Genomic DNA, 20669 nt, shown 5'->3' on the forward strand with positions numbered 1-20669 from the left:
ACTTAAATACTCTGGTATGTTTTTTCCTTACTTTGCTTCCCTATTGAAAATAGCTTAATGACAAAATTCACCACTAGTCCTTATTAGTCAGGTTACGGCTTATCAAGTCAAAATCCATATCACTACTGCTCTATCTTTTGCTTCCTCATAACTACACATTGGAAAAGCCTGCAACACTTTAAAGCTTTGATATAAATTTCTGCTTAAAGTAACTTTGAGATGTAGACTGTTGGAAACTGCTGGAAATAAGACACTTCTATTTTTTCCCATGATTTTCCAGTTAAAAAAACTAGTTAATTCTCAAAAAAGTCATTTGCAATTTGATATTGAAACAAAATTTCCCATTACAAGCAAAGACTGCTTCATTTTTTTCAATAGGAACTTGTGAAAATTCTGAGAGTCATTTTTGTTGGCGTTTTAGAAATAAAATCCGGTTTATAAATCTTAACTTTTCAAGGCATAGAGAAGTTACTTTCTCTCTCAGTTCTAGCCAAACTCCTTTGAAGTCATATTTCTTCAACACAATGAGATTTCAGAAAGCCATAGCAACCTGAATGAGCAGGGCAAATGAGACTTAACCCTAAGCTTAACTATCCATGAGTTTAATTTTACATCAACAGTAGTTTCTGTTGACTCAAATAAGAAAATTATTTGAAAAATCATATATGATTACATGATTGATGTCTGTATTTGCAGCATATTGTGATGAATGAAAATTCATACTATATTTTATTGAGATAAAGTACTATATTTTCACTTGAATGGTTCAAAAGTTGCATGTAATTCAGCAGCATATCAAATACTTCTATATGCAGTCTACAAAGACAAATTTACCCCAGTCTTCTGTTACTTGCTTCTCATACCCCAATATACCCCACAGACTTCTGTAATGTGGCGTGACTTACCAATAAATTAATCTTCAAGTCCCAGTAATTTCTGAGATGCAGGTTACTGGAGGTATAGGTTATATAGTGAACCTACAGTATTTGTAACAAAGAATACAGTTATTGTCAGCAGACTAAATAGTGTCTGCACAGTAATTTATAATAAAAAGACATATTTATTAATGAAATACCAAAATGCCTTAACCTCTACCACAAAAAAGACTGTAAGATAGAAAGCTTGTTAAAATTAGATGCTCTGATATATTTTTTTCACACAGATCTATAATTTGACATCCTACTGTTAAAGAAAACGAAAGAAGAAAGTGGACTCTTTTTTCCTTTGATGATAAAGACAGATAACCCTGGGGTGGAATTCAAAGGTTCACTTGAAAAGGTCCTTTTTTCATTCATATCTGGTTTCTTTCTTTTATTTCTCTTCTTGGAGGTAATATCAAGCTATAATTTGTTCTTGTACACAGTTTGTAGGTACTTTGATAAAAAGCAGGGGAAAAAAATACGCCACTGGTAAGATCAACTAAGGTTGCTCTGGAGCAAAAGCAGGATTGCCATATTTCTGTCCAGAATTTCACATAGGGTATGTAATTATGCTGAATGTTACAAATGCAGCAGCTCCTCATTTCACATAGATGGATATGGATCAAAACATACTGCACTTCTTGTGCATGAGCTATAAATTTTACCTAGATATGTTGATCCCACATGGTCCTGAAATTTCTGGACATCTAGCTAATCCTAAACACATACAACCCTTCTATCATACTTCATTATGCAGGATGGATGAGACTTCTCTGTCCTTCTAGAAGTTTCCTCTTTCAGTCTTCTCCTCTTTTCTACTCTATGAGCCCATCTCTTCTATAGACCCATTCCAATACTAACTGGTTTTGAAGCTGTAAAACTTGAGTAGGCTTTTAAGCAACAATATTGATACTTTTCTAATTTGTCCGGAAACACCTTCCCTAATGTATTCCAAAATTATATGTAGTGTTCCAACAACTGCACCATCCTGACAGCTCTGGTCATTCTTTTATCAAAATTATCTCCTTGATCTACTGAACCATTTGCAACTGAAAAGCCTCCATCTCTAGAAGAAATAGTCATTACTTTCCCATATACGTGACGCTCATGCATTACTGCATTTTAACCTAATTTATCACTCCATTCTTCAAAGTTATCCAGGACTTTTTACAAATGATGGATCTTCCTCTAGACAATTTCCAAATTTGTGCTTACTGAAGTTTTCATACTTCATACTTTATGCTACAGCTTTACAAAGAAAATATGGAACAGTTTTGACCTCATGAAAAATTCTTCAAAAATTTCATTAAAATTCTACTACCTTTCAAGTAAATGAAATCTAAATTTCCTCTTATACACTACTTCAGATGAATAGACAGGTTGAGATTACATTTTGTACTAATTACAATTTTAATTATTCTATGCGAGACCTGATTCATCACTGGCAGCAACACTTGTGTTCTGCACTACTGAATCCAGTTCCTCCTTTTGCAACAGAGGCTGGACTCAGGAACTTAAAATGAAAGAATAATTTTGATAATTAAAAATCAGTAATTAAGAGTTAACATATCAGAAAGAGGCGACGAGAAACAAAAAGCGAACAAGAACATGAGATTTCAACACAAAAAATCAGGATAACAACATTATTATTACATATCCTTGCAAAAGAAGATATACTTAGCAGAAAAATAAATCAGTTATATCATATTCTTCTGCATGATTTCAGCTTGCAGTCCAAAGTTCATAATATACATAAGGTGCATTACAATTGCAGTTGTTACCTTAATTGTCATTCTCTAAAATATTTGAGCTGTGGATTTATTTAATCTTTGCAATGTGCTTTTGTCCTCACAGTTTCTTTTTAGCTTAATACAGTACTTATTTTATAGCTGTCTCTCTGATATGCCTGTGACAGGCAGCACTTATTTACAGAATTAATGATAGGCTTGTTTGCCATTTCAGCAGTTGGTGGCTGACTGATGTTCCGACCTGTCTTCTGAATTTTTGTCTCAAATGAATTATAGTCAGGTTTGCTGATCAGATGTTGAATTTCAATGCCTATGTCAACACCACCAAATATCTTCCAAATTATGAAGCCAACTAAACCACTAAAATTGTGTTTTCTCCTACTAAATCCCTGCCCCATTTCTAGCACACATATACACCAAGTAGCTCTACCTGTAGAAATTACGATTTTTCATAAAAAAAGGCCAAAGGAGCTTGCTCAGTCAAAAAGATTTTAGTTCCATACAAAACAACTTAATATATTTTTCCTGAAAGACAGATAACCATTTATGATTTAAATCACTGATAAAAGCAATGTCAGTTTACTATAGCCCTTGCAAACCAAGACACTCAGATACAACTAGGTTAGCCAAAAATTCATGTTTCTTTCTAACCACTAAGGAAATTAAAGTACAAGGAAGTTATTGGCTTTTGAGACAATAGCTGAGACTAATTTCTGCCTTTGAATCAGTCCTAGAGTAGATTTCTGTGGTCTCAATCTGATGCTCAAAGTCAGAGTAAGACTGCATATGAACGTATTTTTTCCCAGGCTAAGCACTAAGAAATATTTTAGCAAATCTATGTTTCTGAGAGACAAAATAAGTAGGGTCAGACCTACGAATGTATAATTTAGCCATCAATCCTCGAATTTGATGGAAACAAGGAACCTAAAATCATGTTCATCTGGCCTTACCATTCAGAGATAAAGTGTGTGACAGTAAGAACAAACGAAAACCAAACAGAACTAAAAAAGTTCTAGATGTGTAGTCCCAGCACTTTAAAATGATGAGACAGGATATAATTTAGCCAACACAGTTTGACTTTAGACATGCCTTCAAATACTGAAAATACAAGTGCAAACTAAACCAGAATAGCTTCCTACACTGCATTAGTTACAGGGACAATATTGGAATTACTGGGGGAAATCTGGCCTGTGTTATGCAGAAGGTCAGACTACAAGATTATAATGGACCCTTCCAATTTTCAGATCTATGGAACTACAAATAACTTTACAGGACAAACAAGGGAACTGGAGTTTAACAAGAAAAAGAAATTTTCACCTCACCAAGTGAAGTTAAGCAAGATTTGCAAATATCTGCAAAAAGTAACAGTGAATAGCTGTTTTCACAGCCTTACCATGGCCAATACAGCTGGTTTTGATGTTTGAACCTACTTAGTACAGAGATGCATTCAGGAGTACAGCTGCATGGAAACCTGATTAAAACTGGAAATTCCACTTGGCTGAAGATTTTTCCTCTGTTTGCAAATGAACGCAGTAAAATGAACTGTGAAATAGGTTATTTGGTAATTGACTTACAGATCCTTGGCCCTAAGAACATGAAGCCATGGTTACATAGCCACTTTAATCAGTCCAGGATGCTGCTGAAGAGGAGCATCCACCCAGACATCCAAACAAGCATCCTGTTCCCATCCCTTGAGAGAAGGGATGCAGCTCACCAAGTGATCACACAAGTGGTAGTGTCAGCACAATGGAGTCAGGGAGATCAAGTAGCTGTGGCAATTGGGAATGTCAGATTTAAGTAACACCATAATCACAGTCTGGGTCTCTACCTGATCAGTTGACTGAAAAGCCTAAGTTGATATCTCGAAACACAAGGTTGCTTACTTTCTAACTCATATTAACTCATACTCTGCAACTGGTACAGTGGATTTTTAGGTCATTACTTTTGTGCTGGTGACCCAAAGATTTATTCAGTTTAGCAATTCCTTCATTACAATTCACACCGCATTGCTACACAGACTCAGAAAGCAAGCTGCTGAATACAAACATTTGAATTAAAAAAACCAAACTCTGTCAATAAAGCCTTTATATGCAAACATAAAGAGAAGATAAACACTCCTGTCTTCATCCTCCAAAGGAACTGTCTTGTGTGTTATTAGAGACAGAAATATGTTAGGAATTCTCTCAAACTATATGTTATTTTTAACTATATTCATATCACAATAAAAAATAATGAAGTCCTTTGTGGGGAGACAAATGCTTAAAAAGCAGGGAATTTTGAAAAGGAAACCCTGAAAGATCATATACAAAAGTGTAAAGATTAAGATAATTTTCTTCCCTCAGCCTTTAAAGGACATATAGGAAGTGAAATAGTTTTCTTGGGATCCAAATTCTTTGCATATAGAAACCTATTATCTATGCTAGTGATTACTACTCTCCAAGAGCACATCATGAAAGACCTCCAGGATTCTCATAAGCCATTTAAATTCTTTTAAACTACAAAGCTGAAAAATATCTGGCAAAACCAGCTACAGGAAAACTGCACTACTATGTCCATCAGATCATTAGAGGGTTTTTACATTCTTGCATCCCATCTAAGAGGCTGTGTGGCTCCACAGCTGCTGTCCCTTCTTTTGGAGCGCTTCTTGAGAGACAGCGAAGAGGCATCATCTGAAAAGGCCCTTAGCTCACTATTACTATTTGCATGACAAAAATATTTACAAGGCCTTGGCCACTGCACTAGTTGCTGTAAAGAATAGAAGGCAAAAAACCTGGCTGTTTTCACAGCCTTTTTATGTCTCCATGAGCTCCTCTAGACCTCTCTACTCCATGTTTTTTAGATCATCTATCATTAGGTGATCAAATAAAACCAGATGCTGAATCCCACAGCCCTGGGTTTTCACAAAATTTATTTTGACACCCATACATAGGGTAAACACTATCTGGGAGCTTAAATAAAAATAAAAGCCCCCTTTTGGTCCACAAATACAACTTAAAGAAATTTATATCTAAAAGGAATCAGCAATATTTCCTCAGCTGCAGAGAGGTAAAAACGTACCCATGAATCTGCTCATCTGAACCAGGGAACTTCTTGCTACAGTCTTTCATCTACTTCTATTCATAGTTGTTAATTTTTAAAGAGACTGAAACAGCAAGAGGACAGAACAGTCAATCCTGTCAGATTCAGAGAAGAAACACATTAGTCACCTGAAGTGTGTCTCCTTATTCCAGCCCTCCTATGGTTTATTTAGCAAAGACAGTGTTCTGCTTTTTCTCTTTGGCGCAGATGCTGTGCCTCCCCCTCCATCTCAGCTAACCACATTCATGCTTCATCTTCCCAGAGAGAAACAAAATAGGAATAACATCCCTAATGCTCCACTCTACCACAGAAACTCCATCTTCCTAGCCACAAACTGATTTTGTAGCCTTTCCTGTTGTAGCTCTTACTTAGGGATTCATTTGCTTTGGCAACATGGACATACAGAGGAAACATAGCCATGGACTCGCTATCCCAGTGCTAACTTTGTGGCAAATACTGCATAAAATTTCCAGCCATAAAACCCATAATTTACCCCAACCTGCACAGTGCTGACAGATGGGATAGCAGATGCTTTTAGAGCTGTCTCAGTGATGGTGTAGAGGTTGTGTAACCTTTTTCTAACGTTGTCCAAACTCTTCTTCGCTTTTGTGATAGAATCCACTTCATTTAAAATCTGTTGTACAGAGTTTGTGTGAGAATGACTGAGTTCATTCCTCCAGACCTGACAGCGCGTAAAGCCTGATGGACTTACTTCATGAAAGTTGGTTTACCTTCTTGAGCAAAGTTTCAGAAACAGAGTTTCTTGAGTCTCATTTTCATCTTTCATGTTCAGGGGTTCCCATGAACGCATTAGTGCCTATAGCAAATTATATAGATTTTTATAACTCAGGAAATATTATGTCCAATAAAGGTACTAAAAAGACTGGAATGCCCAGACTTTGGCACAACATTTTTCTAATGAACTACAATGGGCCTTTTTTTCAGCACTTTCCCATTTCTCATTGTTTACGATTATAAGTACAGTTTTGATAAGAAAAGAGCTGTCCCATAGGTTTGATCTCCTAGATACGCTATCTTTCTAATAAAACTATCTCTTTCTCCCTCCCTCTCAAATGCCTGTTCCGCATGCTATCAAGCCTGTCCACCTGTGTTTCTCTTCTTTCTTCCAAATTCTTTACTTGGCAGTGGTCCCCTTGCACTATTCCAAGGTCTTTCTCCCCTTGAGGCTTTATTATTTGACTAATTACTGTGATAAAGAAAAATGTCGCTGCAGAAATCTGTACACTGGAAGTCTAGATGCCTCATAATACCAGAACTAACAAAATGCACGAAAAATTATTGCCTCATAAATGACAAAGCATTAGTATTTGGAAGTGTATGTGGGTCTGCCGTGGCTTAACCCTAGCCAGCAACTCAGCCCCACACAGCTGCTCACTCCCCCCTCACAGTGGAATGGGGATGATAATTGGAAGGGTAAAAGTGCAAAAACTCATGGGTTGAGATAAGACAGTTTAACAGGTAAAGCAGAAGCTGTGCATACAAGCAAAGCAAAACAAGGGATTCATTCACCACTTCCCATCGGCAGGCAGGTGTTCAGCCATCCCCAGGACAGCAGGGCTCCATCATGTGTCACAGTGACTTGGGAAGACAAGCGCCATAACCCTGAATGTCCCACTTCCTTCTTCTTCCCCAGCTTTATATTGCTGAGCATGACGTCCTGTGATTTGGAACATCTCTTTGGTCAGTTGGGGTCAGCTGTCCCGGCTGTGTCCCCTCCCAGCTCCTTGTGCACCCCCAGCCTGCCCAGTGGTGGGATGGGGTGAGGAGCAGAAAGGGCCTTGGCTCTGTGTGAGCACTGCCCAGCAATAACGAAAACATCCCTGTGTTATCAGCAGTGTTTCCAGCACAAATCCAAAACACAGCCTCATACTAGCTACTATGGAAAAAATTAACTCTATCCCAGTCAAAACCAGCACAGGGTCTCTACAAGGAAAAAAAAAAGAAAATTAGATATATTTATGCACAGAAATTATAATGTCATACGGAAATAGTGTAACAAAACTTCTACTGTATAGAATTTCGTATCTTCAATATACTTAAACCACAATCTGACAAACTGCCCAACATTGATTATTACCTTAATCAGTGACTATAGAGAATTATGCAGGGAGCAGAAGATTACTTTGTGAAAATAAATAAATTAATGAAATGTATACTGAACCTTTTCATTTGCAACCTGCTTAATTCAAGCAGAAAATATTTGCACCCTGTCAAGATATTCATAGTGGAATAACATTTGCTGCAAAATGGAAATATACTGCAGGATGATACAGGGACGACCTTATAGTGACCTTCCAACACCTGAAAGGGGTCTGTAAGAAGAGTTTGTAGCGATTGGGCAAGGGGTAATTGTTTTAAGCTAGAGATGTGTAGATTTAGGTTGGACATTAGGAAAAAGTTCTTTAACATGAGGGTGGTGGATCAATGGAACAGGTTGCCCAGAGGGGTAGTGGAAGCCCCATCTCTGGAGACATTCAAGGTCAGGCTTGATGGGCCTCTGAGCAACCTGACCTCGATAAAGATGTCCCTGCTTACTGTAGGGGGGTTGGACTAGATGACATTTAGAGGGCCCTTCCAAAGCAATACATGCTATGATTCTATGATTTTATGATCAATGGGGGAGAAATCAAATAAAAGGGTTTTTTTTAACTACCAGTTTCAAGGTGAGAAATATTGTAAGAACTCTGTTGCTAAATTAGTAATTATGTGAGGTCACATGAGAGAATGACACCTAGGCTGAAGGAGAACAATTACTGCTCAAAAGATGACCTGTCAGAACGAAGAACAATACAGTGTTCCCGTTTCATAAAAACACCACAGAAAGGAATAGATAGTTTGAAAATGATTGCATTCCAGATCAAAAATAAGGCTGGTAACATGCAAAACAGAAGGAGATTTTAACCCCTTAGACAATAAAAATAGAAAGTAATTTTTTTTTGCAACAATTACCTGATTAATATGCATAACAAGGAAAGCCTACATCATAAATTATCTTTACCTGACTCAACTTTCTGTCCTTCTTTTGGCCTGATATACCCCATTTTATACCTATTCCAGAAACTGCAAGGTAGAGGTGCATGACAGACTGCTTAGTTATAGTTAATTTCTTTGGCCCATCCTAGTTATAAACATCTGACATGGTGGTATCTGTAATGACCCATAGGAGACCATGGGACAGTCTCCCAACAGTCACAAGTTCCTTTTCTCAGCACTAGCAAAGGTTTGTCTTGGGTCTACAATGCAGATGAAAAATATCAACAATTTATTTAGGCAAGCTTCAGACAAGAGAACTTCCTTTGCCTTAAACACTGGTAGTTCAGCGAGCAGTGGAAGCTAGGCTGCCATGCCTGAAAGAAAACAGATTGCACACCAGCCATATATGTTCGCTCCTCTTCCAGGATAGGTACATATAGATTAAATAATCAACCTTCAGAGACAGATTTACGGAGGAGAGACAATGAGACACAGACACCGATTTCCCTTTCTCTCCCTGCCCAGACTGCAGATTTAGGAACTCCCTGTTCATCACCCCCAGTTCTCTCCTGCTTCCCAGTCCTTAGATAAAGAGAGTTACAGAGTTGATGTGCTGCTAGGTAGGGATGCTTGTCTCTCCCAGCCAAAGAGACCTCAATATAATCACGTATCTGAGCACGGCTGCAAAATCACGGTGCTGTTATTCACAGCCAGGCTGCAGCCACTTGATTTTTACTCAGAATATAGCCAAATTTTTCTGTCATTAGTGCTACATCCTCTGATAAGCAATGAGTCTCCCAGACCCAAGTGTGCACTATAAATCAGCACTGGAAAGACAACACACAAAGCTTCATTAAGAACATAATATTTCTCATACCCTCCTAATTAGCTGTAAATTAGCTGTAAATCTTTTACTTAAAACAAGAAGCATTGCAAATATTCTAGCACAAACAACTAGGGCTGCACTCTTTAATTGGTGCACATGCCTGCTTCCACAAACAGAGCATCATTTGGTCTCTGTCTGCTCTTTTATTTTAAGTGACAATTGTAGCAAAAAGAATTTTTCCCCTTGGTTGAGATAGATGATGAGGATTGTTGCTGTTGGGGAACAGACATATTACAACCGCATAATTAAATCTGACTGAAAATCTCTCCCAGTTTGCTGCATCCTGCTACCTAAAGTTCAAACCCTAGAAACAACAGCATTAAAGACTTTCAGCTAAAAGGCAATGTAGACATCTGCCTTCTGAGGAGCATCTTCTGCAAAGATCATATATTTGTTACCAACATAGTCCTCTTCTTCCATTTTTTTTCCCTGTGTGTATTTCAAAATGTTAATTTTCACACAGCCTTAGAGTTTGGCTACTAGCTTGTTAATTCACCATCTTGTTCCACACATTCCTTTTTTTCTGTTGAGATGATCTGAACACTCTTGCCAATTGTCCTCAAGTCTGTGTAGAACTGTTGATATTAGAAACTCATTTGTTATCCACAGTTAATTAGACATAAGGCAGTTTCATCACAGACATAGCTTTTCTCGATTTCTTGGCTTTCTCAGCACAGAGACATGGGTAAGCCAAGCTACTAATGTGATCTGAGAACAGTTTCTTTGCATGGAATGTTGTGATATTACAGATGGTGGCATGACATGAAATAACATAATATAACAGCCTTTTTTTTTTTAATAGAATGTTTTCCCAACTAAATTCTATTTGGTAATTGGATATACTGAATCTAAAAAGCCCCACTGTACAAACACAATTAATTCATTTGGTTTACTATTTACTAGAACTCAAAAATGAGGCAAACAATGTGAAAGATATTTTAGGATTAGCATCTGTATGCTAGATGGTCCAAATGCTAATGAGGGCATTATGTTCATGCAAAATTTCATACTCAGTTATGAGATTTCTGCCTGTGCTATTTGCTAAATTGACTCAACTCTACCTGCTCTACAACATCAGAATGGAGGTTATTTCTCATTAACTCAAAAATTCAAGACCCCTCCACATGCAAAGCTCTTGTGACTTTTGCAACACAGGAAAACCCACTACATTTCTTTCCTAGAAAGGCACTAGTCAACCAATTAAATGACTAATGATCTCTATGGAGGTGAGATAGTTACAGAAATAGATATTATTGTTTTAATACAACACAGTATTGCATTGTCTGCTCTGAAAAACAGATACAAACCAAGAAACTCTAGGTTATCTACTTCCACCACTACATACATACAGCTTTCAAATGGGTAAAATGCCATTTCATTCCACCATAGCCAGAGGCAGGTGCCACCTTAGAGAATCATGGGCAGATTTTGAAGACAAAAAATTCCTTCAATTAGCAATATATATGTATTTGTAGGTTTTTAACGAATACACATCTACCATGGACATAATTATACCCGCATAAACTTGGCTTATCTTCTTTTAGTTAGCATAGTTATTTTCCTTCCCAAATGAATAAGAACTGTATCACTAATACACTTTTATTCTGATGTCCTTGCAACCACACAATGATTGTGAGGGACAAAATGTTGTGCCCTTTTTGTTCTAACCATGTACTTAAACTTTAGTGAGAACACAAGTTTGTTCAGGTACCTTTCCTTTTCAAAATGCTTGAGTTGTTAATATTAGCTCACCACGTTCAGCACCAGTTTCCTCACCAGTTACCTCATTCTTTGCTATGTGTTGTTGGGCTATTACCCTTTTGGTAGTTTCAGCATATTAGGTACTATGTGTCAACACTATAGCAGATTCTTATTTCTGCCAATCTCCAACAAAATAAGATAGTACACGACATTCCAAAGGTGATTCTACAGGGACAGGCTAGAGACCTGTAGTGTCTAATACTCAGTGCAACAGATTTTAATTATTCAAAGCTATGTAAACCCACAACATATAATTCTTTAAAATGCATCCTTTTTATATATCAACAAAAATATTAATAATTTATTGAGCAATGTAAAATGTCAACAACATTCTTTTCTTTTCTCACTGTTTTCGAGACACTCCTTTCAATTTAAGAGAGGACACATTTTCATCAGGTTTTACATTTCTATTGTAACAAAATGTTTTGAGTTTATTGAAATTGCCTTAAGAATATATTGTAACATAAATAAATAACAGTGTATTCTTTCCTATAGCAACTACAATTTGATAAAATGATTTATTACTATTTAGATCACAGTTTTTTTCCTCAGGGCAAAATAAATATTTAATACTATTTGATCAACACCTTCTGTTGCCCTTATTGCAGAACATTCCGGACAGTTTTCCAGCACACAATTTAAGCCACAGCTTTGTGAGCTGTACATTAGTTAAACTTGAAATTGATATGGTCCTGACCCAAAATGCCATGCAGTCAATGCAATGCATTGGCTTCAACATGCATTAGACTATTTTAATTTTTTAAGGCACACCTCCAGTATTAGAGGCTAGATTACTTCAGGCTGTACAGAATACATCTTCCATTAGAACAGAAAGGTTGATCAAGCACTAATACTTGTCTGCTTCAAATTTCTTCCACTCTTACGCAAATGAAAGCAATAGGCTGTGGACAGGCACATATAAGAAACTATCCATTGATATTATTTTAATCACTGTTCACTCCTGTTTCTGTTTTTCTGTGTGGCTCCAAGCTAGTTCCTGAAGTCACACAGTGGTTCCTTTTCAAAGAGAACTCTGTTTCTAACAAACTTTCCATCAAAACAGTTACATTTGTTTAATGCAAAGAGCTATTTGACACTTCAGATGAAACAATTTAACATGTGAAGAAAACTTAATTAAATAGAATCATAGAATCATTAGGTTGGAATAGACCCCTGAGATCATCAAGTCCAACCATTGACCTAATACCACCATGCCCACTAAACCATGTCTAGAAGTGCCACATCAACACATTTTTTGAACACCTCCAGGGATGGTGACTCCACCACTTCTCTGGGCAGCCTGTTCCAATGTTGGACCACTCTTTCATGAAGAAATTCTTCCTAATGTCCAATCTAAACCTCCCCTGGCACAACATGAGGCCATTTCCTCTCATCCTATCACTAGTGACTTGGGAGAAGAGACTGACCCCCACCTCACTACAACGTCCTTTCAGATAGTTTTAGAGAGTGAAATAGGACTGATTTGCACATCAGTTGCAAAATAGTGGACACATTTGTCCAGAAAATTTCATTGAGCTTCAGTCTGCTTACTCTACTTTGCGATCAATTATTGCTGATGTTAATGTGAGTTTTGACTGAGAAGTCAAGATTCAGATTTTTAAGAGTGAAAGTTTCCCATGGACTCACCACACTAAAAACTGTCTAGGTCATGTTCACACAGAAATCAGACCTTTGGAAATGCCCACGTGAGCAGATAAATGAAACAATCAGATTTCTTCAAGAGCCTCTAAACTTTGATCAACCATTCTTCCCTTTGGAGCTATCAGTCATTCAGCAGTTTGAGAGAGTAATCATTTTGCTCAAGGGTGGAAGTGAGAGCTCCACATTTTTAAAAGTTTAGTCCTCTGTTATGTGTGCTAGATGTACTTATACAGCTGTCTAGCCAGACTCAACAAAGGACTAACCAAGAGCCCAAACAAAGCATTTCTATGTCCAACTTTGAACTAGCTTAGCAAACTACCTGCTCAAACAAAACTGAAAGAACTAGACAGAACTGGTTCAAGGTTTTCCTTTACGCATACAGGCGAAATTAATACTATCCACATCCTCAGGGTAGAAGAATCAATTTTGCAGGACCAGCAGAAGAGGTTACTGTTTGGAAGAGAAATTAAATAAAGATCTTGCAATATGGTGTATATTTACACTTATCTAATGAAAACCTGATGAAAAACCTAAAATTCAGCAATATCTAAATGAGTCTTGGAGTCTCCAGGGATCCGATAGTCTTCCTATCAGGAGAGTGCAATGAAATTGGACAAGAATGAACTCCCTGAGGGGATCCTATGGTTTTCATATTCACAGAATCCTTCCATAGATTTTAAAAAGGAGATGAATCTGGCCTTAACTAATAATTCTTTAGTTAGCCTTCAGTTCATTTGTATTTCTGGAAAATGAAAAAAGCCTCAGACCTTCATAATCCATTCTCACTGTAGGCAGGTATAACCAGGAATGTCAGAGCACTTGGCTTTTATGGACTTAAAGATTTCTTTACCCTCTAGACATTTCAACAGATAATTTTTAGGCTTGTCTCCCTATTTTTTCCTTACAGAAAATCCCTTCACCCACAGGCAATTTTTAATACCTATTTCCTATCATAATAACTAACACATTTCACATGAACTGATCTTGCTTTCTTACCATTTCCAGGGTCAGTGAGCTTTTTCTGTAACTTGGAAAATATGAATTGTGTCTTGCAGACAGATCTTTAAGAAAAGAGTGAGTGCATTTTCTAAAGTCAGACCCTACAGTATATTCTGGAAGGCCAATTATTTTTATGTTTGATCTTCTATGGTGATTCTCCAGATTGTCAACTTTCTCAAGGAGATAAAATATTTCCTTGTTATGTTATTCTTTATACTTCTTAAAGCCTGAAATATCATCTTCTGAATTACTAATCCTTTCCTCTACAGCACTTGCCCAAACATGTATTTTATTTATCAAATACTACTATGTCCTCTCAACTTTGCTTTTCTCTGGTACCACTAAGACTGAACCTACATAGAAACATCTCTACATAAAGAATAATAAAAAAAAAAGTTATTTTTGTGCATTAAATTATGCAGACCGGCAGTGGGGGTAGAATTACATATTAAGTGATTATCTACAATAAAGAAAGAAAGTGAGGATCAGATTTACTGGTTTTTTAACCCAGAATTTTTTCCCAAATGTGTTAAGAATCCCCAACTTTAATTCTATGACTTATTAGCCATATTATCATTAAAGAGAGAAATGCTGTCTGGGGAAAATTCAGAGCATGTCTGTGAGACTCAAGAACAAGAGTAGATGAAACTTTTTGACAGAAGAGGCAAAAAGCCTACTGAAAGGAGGAAAAAAGGTTAGAATAGGTTATTAACTGGAATTTTTAGTCCTCAAACTGCCTTCATTTGAGAAATTCCATAATTACTTAAAGTGAAGGTTCTAGTTTACTGCCCCTTGAAGTAACTGCTTTTAATTCATACTGCTAAGTGGTTTTCATAGCTAAATACTTTGGAAAAATAAATAAATAAATATTACTCAGGTTATGCCATTTTATGTTTTCTTAGGGAAAACAGTGAAAGCAATTCCTCGTCCTTAGAAAAATGCTTAAAGTGATTTGAAGTACATCATATTCTGTGAACAAACGGATACTACACTGCCTTACTCAACTGACCGCTGTAAAGAGCAAGATTTATATTTTTTGTTATTTGTCTGAACAATGAAGGAATAATCGACATTGTCAAACCATTCTGTTAAGAGTGCTTTCTAGAAAATTTATTGATTCTAATGTTAGAAACATCTTTCTAAATATGAAAATTAATCCAATGATTTATTAAATCAAATAAAATGGTTTATTAGCCATTATTTTGTGTTGCCTCTTCGAACATGACAAATAGCTTATTAAGTAAATGTGAACAGTGCTTGTAGAAGCTTTGAGACACTTTCAGCTAAGTTTCATCTCAAATTTTGCAACTCGTGTCGTCCTACACCCCACCCATAAAATAAAGGATGTTCTTTGGAGCTCCAAAATAACGAACCATTTCAACACTAGTTCAAGAGTCATTTTTGTGTGGATGCTAGTACGAGACTGCAAATCAATATGTAACATTGCTATTGTGAAAGGTAAAGGGTGTGCCTGTGTATAAGGTCCCATTACTATAAAAGGTATGGAAAGATTAGCATTCCTGTGCGGTTAAAGACTTTACAGGCATAGAAGATATGAATTCCTAACTTTGCTGCTTTTATAACAGACACTGAATTAGGACAAGTTTGGATCCACCCTGATCTTACCAAAAAACCTAAATAATTATTTTCAGTTTCAACATTTTCTGTGATGAGAAGAACATGGCAATAAAGCTGGCTGGGAAATTGCACCACAGCCAGAATTTGAGACAGACCTAATTCACCTACATTGATTCCTAACTCTACTGTTGTGAAAGGTGAGTACTTTAAAAGAACTACATTCTGTGGCAAAGTTCCAGATTTTGCAACATCTCACTGGAACAAGCTAGAAAACAAAAATTGCTATTAAGATAATGCTATCATCAATTCAGGAGCCCGTTGTTCTCAATATACAGGAATGCTATTAGGCATCATGTATTTTCTACCATGAGAGAAGGTCATCCTGACATCTGTTTATAATGAAGTTTGCAGGGGGGAACATTAAAAAAAAAAGAGATAATGCACTTGTATTGTTCACTGATCTCATTTAGTACAACTGATTACTGCATTCATTCCCTATAGTTCAGTATTACTATGATAATTCTTTCAAAACAAATGATTTACTGTCTTTTCTTAAAAAAAACCCAAACAAATCTTACATACTGAGATAGTTGTTTAAAATATTAATCTGACACTGTATAGGTTTAATTGTGGCCCATTACAACAATAAACTGTTAATTCTTGTCTTTGCTGCAATATCCAGTAAAAAAGATAACATATTGATTCAAAGGGGAAATAGACTTTTGTTATCATATCTACATGATTAGCTGCTATACAATAGATCTTTTTATTCATTACACTTGGCACAACATTCTAAAACACAATTATACTGTAGTGTTAAGTATAAACACATAGCTGAACCTTGGAGTTTCATGTTTTATTGTCTTTTTAAATAAGTGGTAGTATTAAATGCAATGATAACATGGAAAAGAAAATATTTAATGCTGTGATTTTAGCTTAGCATTTGTCATTACACACAGATGGTGTAGGGTAGCAATGTTGCCATTATTTGAGCAACAGTGTCTGCAGGTAAGAGGATATAAACGTCAATGAAATTTGGAACAGTCTATTAAAGATTAGGAAATAAGATCAATGTGTCAACAATCTGACCTTGTAAATTAGACAGTTATCTTTCTTATTGCTGGGATGCAAGATGTGCAAAATGGCCTCTGTGGTCCACTAAATGAAAATTTACTAGACACCAGACGCAGGAAACTCCTTCCTTTTGTCAAACAAGAAACTGATCATGATACTTCAGTTTGACTGAACACAATTTTGGCAACTAATAAGTATTCATCACTTTTCTGTTCCTGTAAAATACTTACCCTACCTCACCCAATGGAGCAAGAAAAGCTGTTGATTTTAATAAACCAAAAAGCTTTTCAATTTTCCTGTCTATTTCCAGACAAAAATAAAACCTTACTTACTGTGTATTTTACAGTAATGTCTTGTATCATTCCCGATTTAGATTAGTGAGTAATTTTCATCATCTTGTACCACAGTGAAAGGCATAGCCAGTCATTACATGACTATTACCAGGCTCCCATTTCTTTCTCTAAAGATAAGCTGTAATAGCAAAGACAGACACTAGTGTATGTAGTATCCAGGATTTTCTTTTCAGTGCATGATTCCTAATACATAATATTTTCAGGGTTTGGTTTTAAAAGGTCAGATGAATATATACCTAGTTTGAACATGCAGTTGTTACAACTCCGTAAAGAAATTAGGTATTTCCATAATATCAACCTATGAACGACTTGTTGTCCTAATATTGAAAGGAAAAAGAAAAAAAAAAAAAAAAACAAACCACCACCAAGCTGACAAAGGAATAATGTTTCCAAAATGGAAATGGTCCTGCCACTTCCATTTATAAGATGACTTCTAAGCTCAGTGTCAGACTTCACTGCTGAAAGTGTTACAAGTTACACAGAATACTTAATGACTTCACATCTTCATCCTGCCACTTCACCTCACAGTATTTGTGGTCTGTAACTTTCAATAGACATTGAACATAGAATCATAGAATCATAGAATCATTAGGTTGGAATAGACCTCTGAGATTATCAAATCCAACCTTTGACCTAATACCACCATGTCCACTAAACCATGTCTAGAAGTGCCACATCAACAGGTTTTTGGAACACCTACAGGGATGGTGACTCCACCACCTCCCTGGGCAACCTGTTCCAATGTTTGGTCACTCTTTCAGTAAAGAAATTTTTCCTAATGTCCAATCTAAACCTCCCCTGGCACAACTTGAGGCCACTTCCTCTCATCTTATCACTAGTGACTTGGGAGAAGAGACTTATCCCCACCTCACTACAACGTCCTTTCAGGTTGTAGAGAGCGATAAGGTCTCCCCTCAGCCTCCTCTTCTCCACACTAAACAACCCCAGTTCCCTCAGCCGCTCCTCACAAGACCTGTTCTCCAGACCCTTCACCAGCTTCATTGCCTTTCTCTGGACACGCTCCAGCACCTCAGTGTCCTTCTTGCAGTGAGGGGCCCAAAACTGCACACAGTATTCAAGGTGCGGCCTCACCAGTGCTGAGTACAGGGGCACGATCATCTCCCTACTCCTGCTGGCCACACTATTTCTGATTGTAACGGGTCTGCATGGCAAGGTTTTAGTAGCGGGGGGGTTACAGGGGTGGCTTCTGTACAAAGCTGCTAGAAGTTTCCCCTATGTCAGATGCAGCCAATGCCAGCCGGCTTTAAGACAGACCTGTCGCTGGCCAAGGCCAAGCCAATCAGCGACAGCGTTTTTTGCCTCTGTGATAACGTATTTAAGAGAGTGAAAAAGTTGTTGCGCAGCAGTAATTGCAGCGAGTGAGAGGAGTGAGAATATGTGAGAGAAACATCCCGCAGACACCAAGGTCAGTGAAGAAGGAGGGGGAGGAGATGCTCCAGGCACCGGAGCAGCGATTCCCCTGCAGCCTGTGGTGAAGACCATGGTGAGACAGGCTGTGTCCCTGCAGCCCATGGGCGGTGGAGCAGATGACTGCCTACACCCCGTGGAGGGCCCCCACGCCAGAGTAGGTGGATACCTGAAGGAAGCTGTGACCCCGTGGGAAGCCTGCACCGGAGCAGGCTCCTGGCAGGACCTGTGGCCCGTGGAGAGAGAGAAGCCCATGCTGGAGCAGGTTTGCGGCCAGAGACCCCGTGAGGGGGCTCACGCTGGAGCAGTTGGTTCCTGAAGGACTGCACCCCATGGAGGAGGCTCACGCTGGAGCAGTTCATGAAGGACTGAACCCGCGGGAAGACTCACGTTGGAGAAGTCATGGAGGACTTTCTCCTGTGAGGGGGACCCCACATTGGAGCAGGGGAAACGTGTGAGGAGTCCTCCCCTGGAGGAGGAAGAAGTGGCAGAAAACAACAGTGTGATGAACTGACCCCAAACCCCATTCCCTGTCTTCCCCCTGTGCCGCTGGGGGGGAGGAGGGAGGAAAATCGGGATCAAAGTTACGCCCGGGAAAGGAGGGAGGGGTGGGGGGAAGGTGTTTTAAGATTTGGTTTTATTTCTCATTACTCCTCTCTGAGTTAATTGGCAATAAATCACATTTCCTTTCAGTTGAGTCTGTTTTGCCCGTGACGGTAAATGCTGAGTGATCTCCCTGTCCTTATCTCAACCCCACAAGCCTGTTGTTACTTTTTTTTCCTCTCCTCTCTCCTGTCCAGTTAAGGAGGGGAAGTGATAGAGTGGCTTTGGTGGGCACCTGGCATTTTGGCCAGGGTCAACCCACCACACTGACACAGGCCAGGATGCTGTTGGCCTTCTTGGCCACCTGGGCACACTGCCGGCTCATGTTCAGCTGGCTGTTGATCAACACCCCGAGGTCCTTTTCTGCCTGGCAGCTTTCCAGACACTCATCCCCAAGCCTGTAGCGCTGCATGGGGTTGTTGTGACCCAAAATGCAGGATCCAGCATTTGGCCTTGTTAAACCTCATGGCATTGGCCTCAGCCCATCGATCCAGGCTGACCAGATCCCTCTGTAGAGCCTTCCTACCCTCAAGTAGATTAACACTCCCACCCAATTTAGTGCACCTGCAAACTAGGTGACCTGCAAAGTCTAGGCCGTGAGCCGCCAGCTTTCTTAGGAGAATGCTGTGGGAGACTGTGTCAAAGGCTTTACTAAAGTCCAGGTAGATGATATCCACAGCCTTCCCCTCATCAATTAGGCAGGTCATCAGGTCATAGAAGGAGATCAAGGTTGGTTAAGCAGTACACGCCCTTCATGAACCCATGCTGGCTGGGCCTGAGTCCCTGGTTTTCCTGCACTTGCCATGTGAGCGCCCTCAAGATGAATCACTCCATAATCTTCCTGGGTACTGAGGTCAGGCTGATGGGCCTGTAGTTCTCCAAATCCTCCTTCTGGCCCTTCTTGTAGATGGGTATCACATTAGTAAGCCTCCAGCTGTCTTGGACCTCCCCTGTCAACTAGTACTTCTGATAAATGATGGATAGTGGTTTGGCCATCTCCTCTGCCATCTCCCTCAGTACTCTTGGGTGGATCCCATCTGTCCCCGTAGACTTGTGGATGTCCAGGTGGCAAAGTCTTTAACTAACTGCTTCTTCATGAATTACAGGGGGTTTATTCTGCTCTTGGTTCCCATCTTCCAGCTCAGGGGGCTGATTACCCTGCTGATTGCTAGTCTGACTATTAAAGGCAAAGAAAGCATTAAGTACCTCAGCCTTTTCCTCATCCTTGGTGACAATGTTCCCCTCCGCATCCAATAGAGGATGGAGATTCTCCTTGGTTCTCTTTTTCTTGTTAATGTATTTGTAGAAACACTTTTTGTTGTCTCTCACAACTATGGTCAGCCCAAGTTCTAGTTGAGCTTTTACCTCTCTAATTTTCCCTCCACATCATCTAGCAAGATCCCTATACTCTTCTTGAGTTACCTGTCCCTTCTTCCAAGACTGATAAACCCTCCTTTTTTCCCTGAGTTCAAGCAAAAGCTCTCTGTTCAACCAGGGTGGTCGTCTTCCCTCCCGTTTCCTCTTCCAGCACACGGAGACAGCCTGCTCCTGTGCCCTTAACACTTCCTCCTTGAAGGATGTCCAG

The sequence above is a fragment of the Leptosomus discolor genome, chromosome 9, assembly GCF_034619465.1.
Source record: "Leptosomus discolor isolate bLepDis1 chromosome 9, bLepDis1.hap2, whole genome shotgun sequence".
In the NCBI taxonomy this organism is placed as follows: domain Eukaryota; kingdom Metazoa; phylum Chordata; class Aves; order Leptosomiformes; family Leptosomidae; genus Leptosomus; species Leptosomus discolor.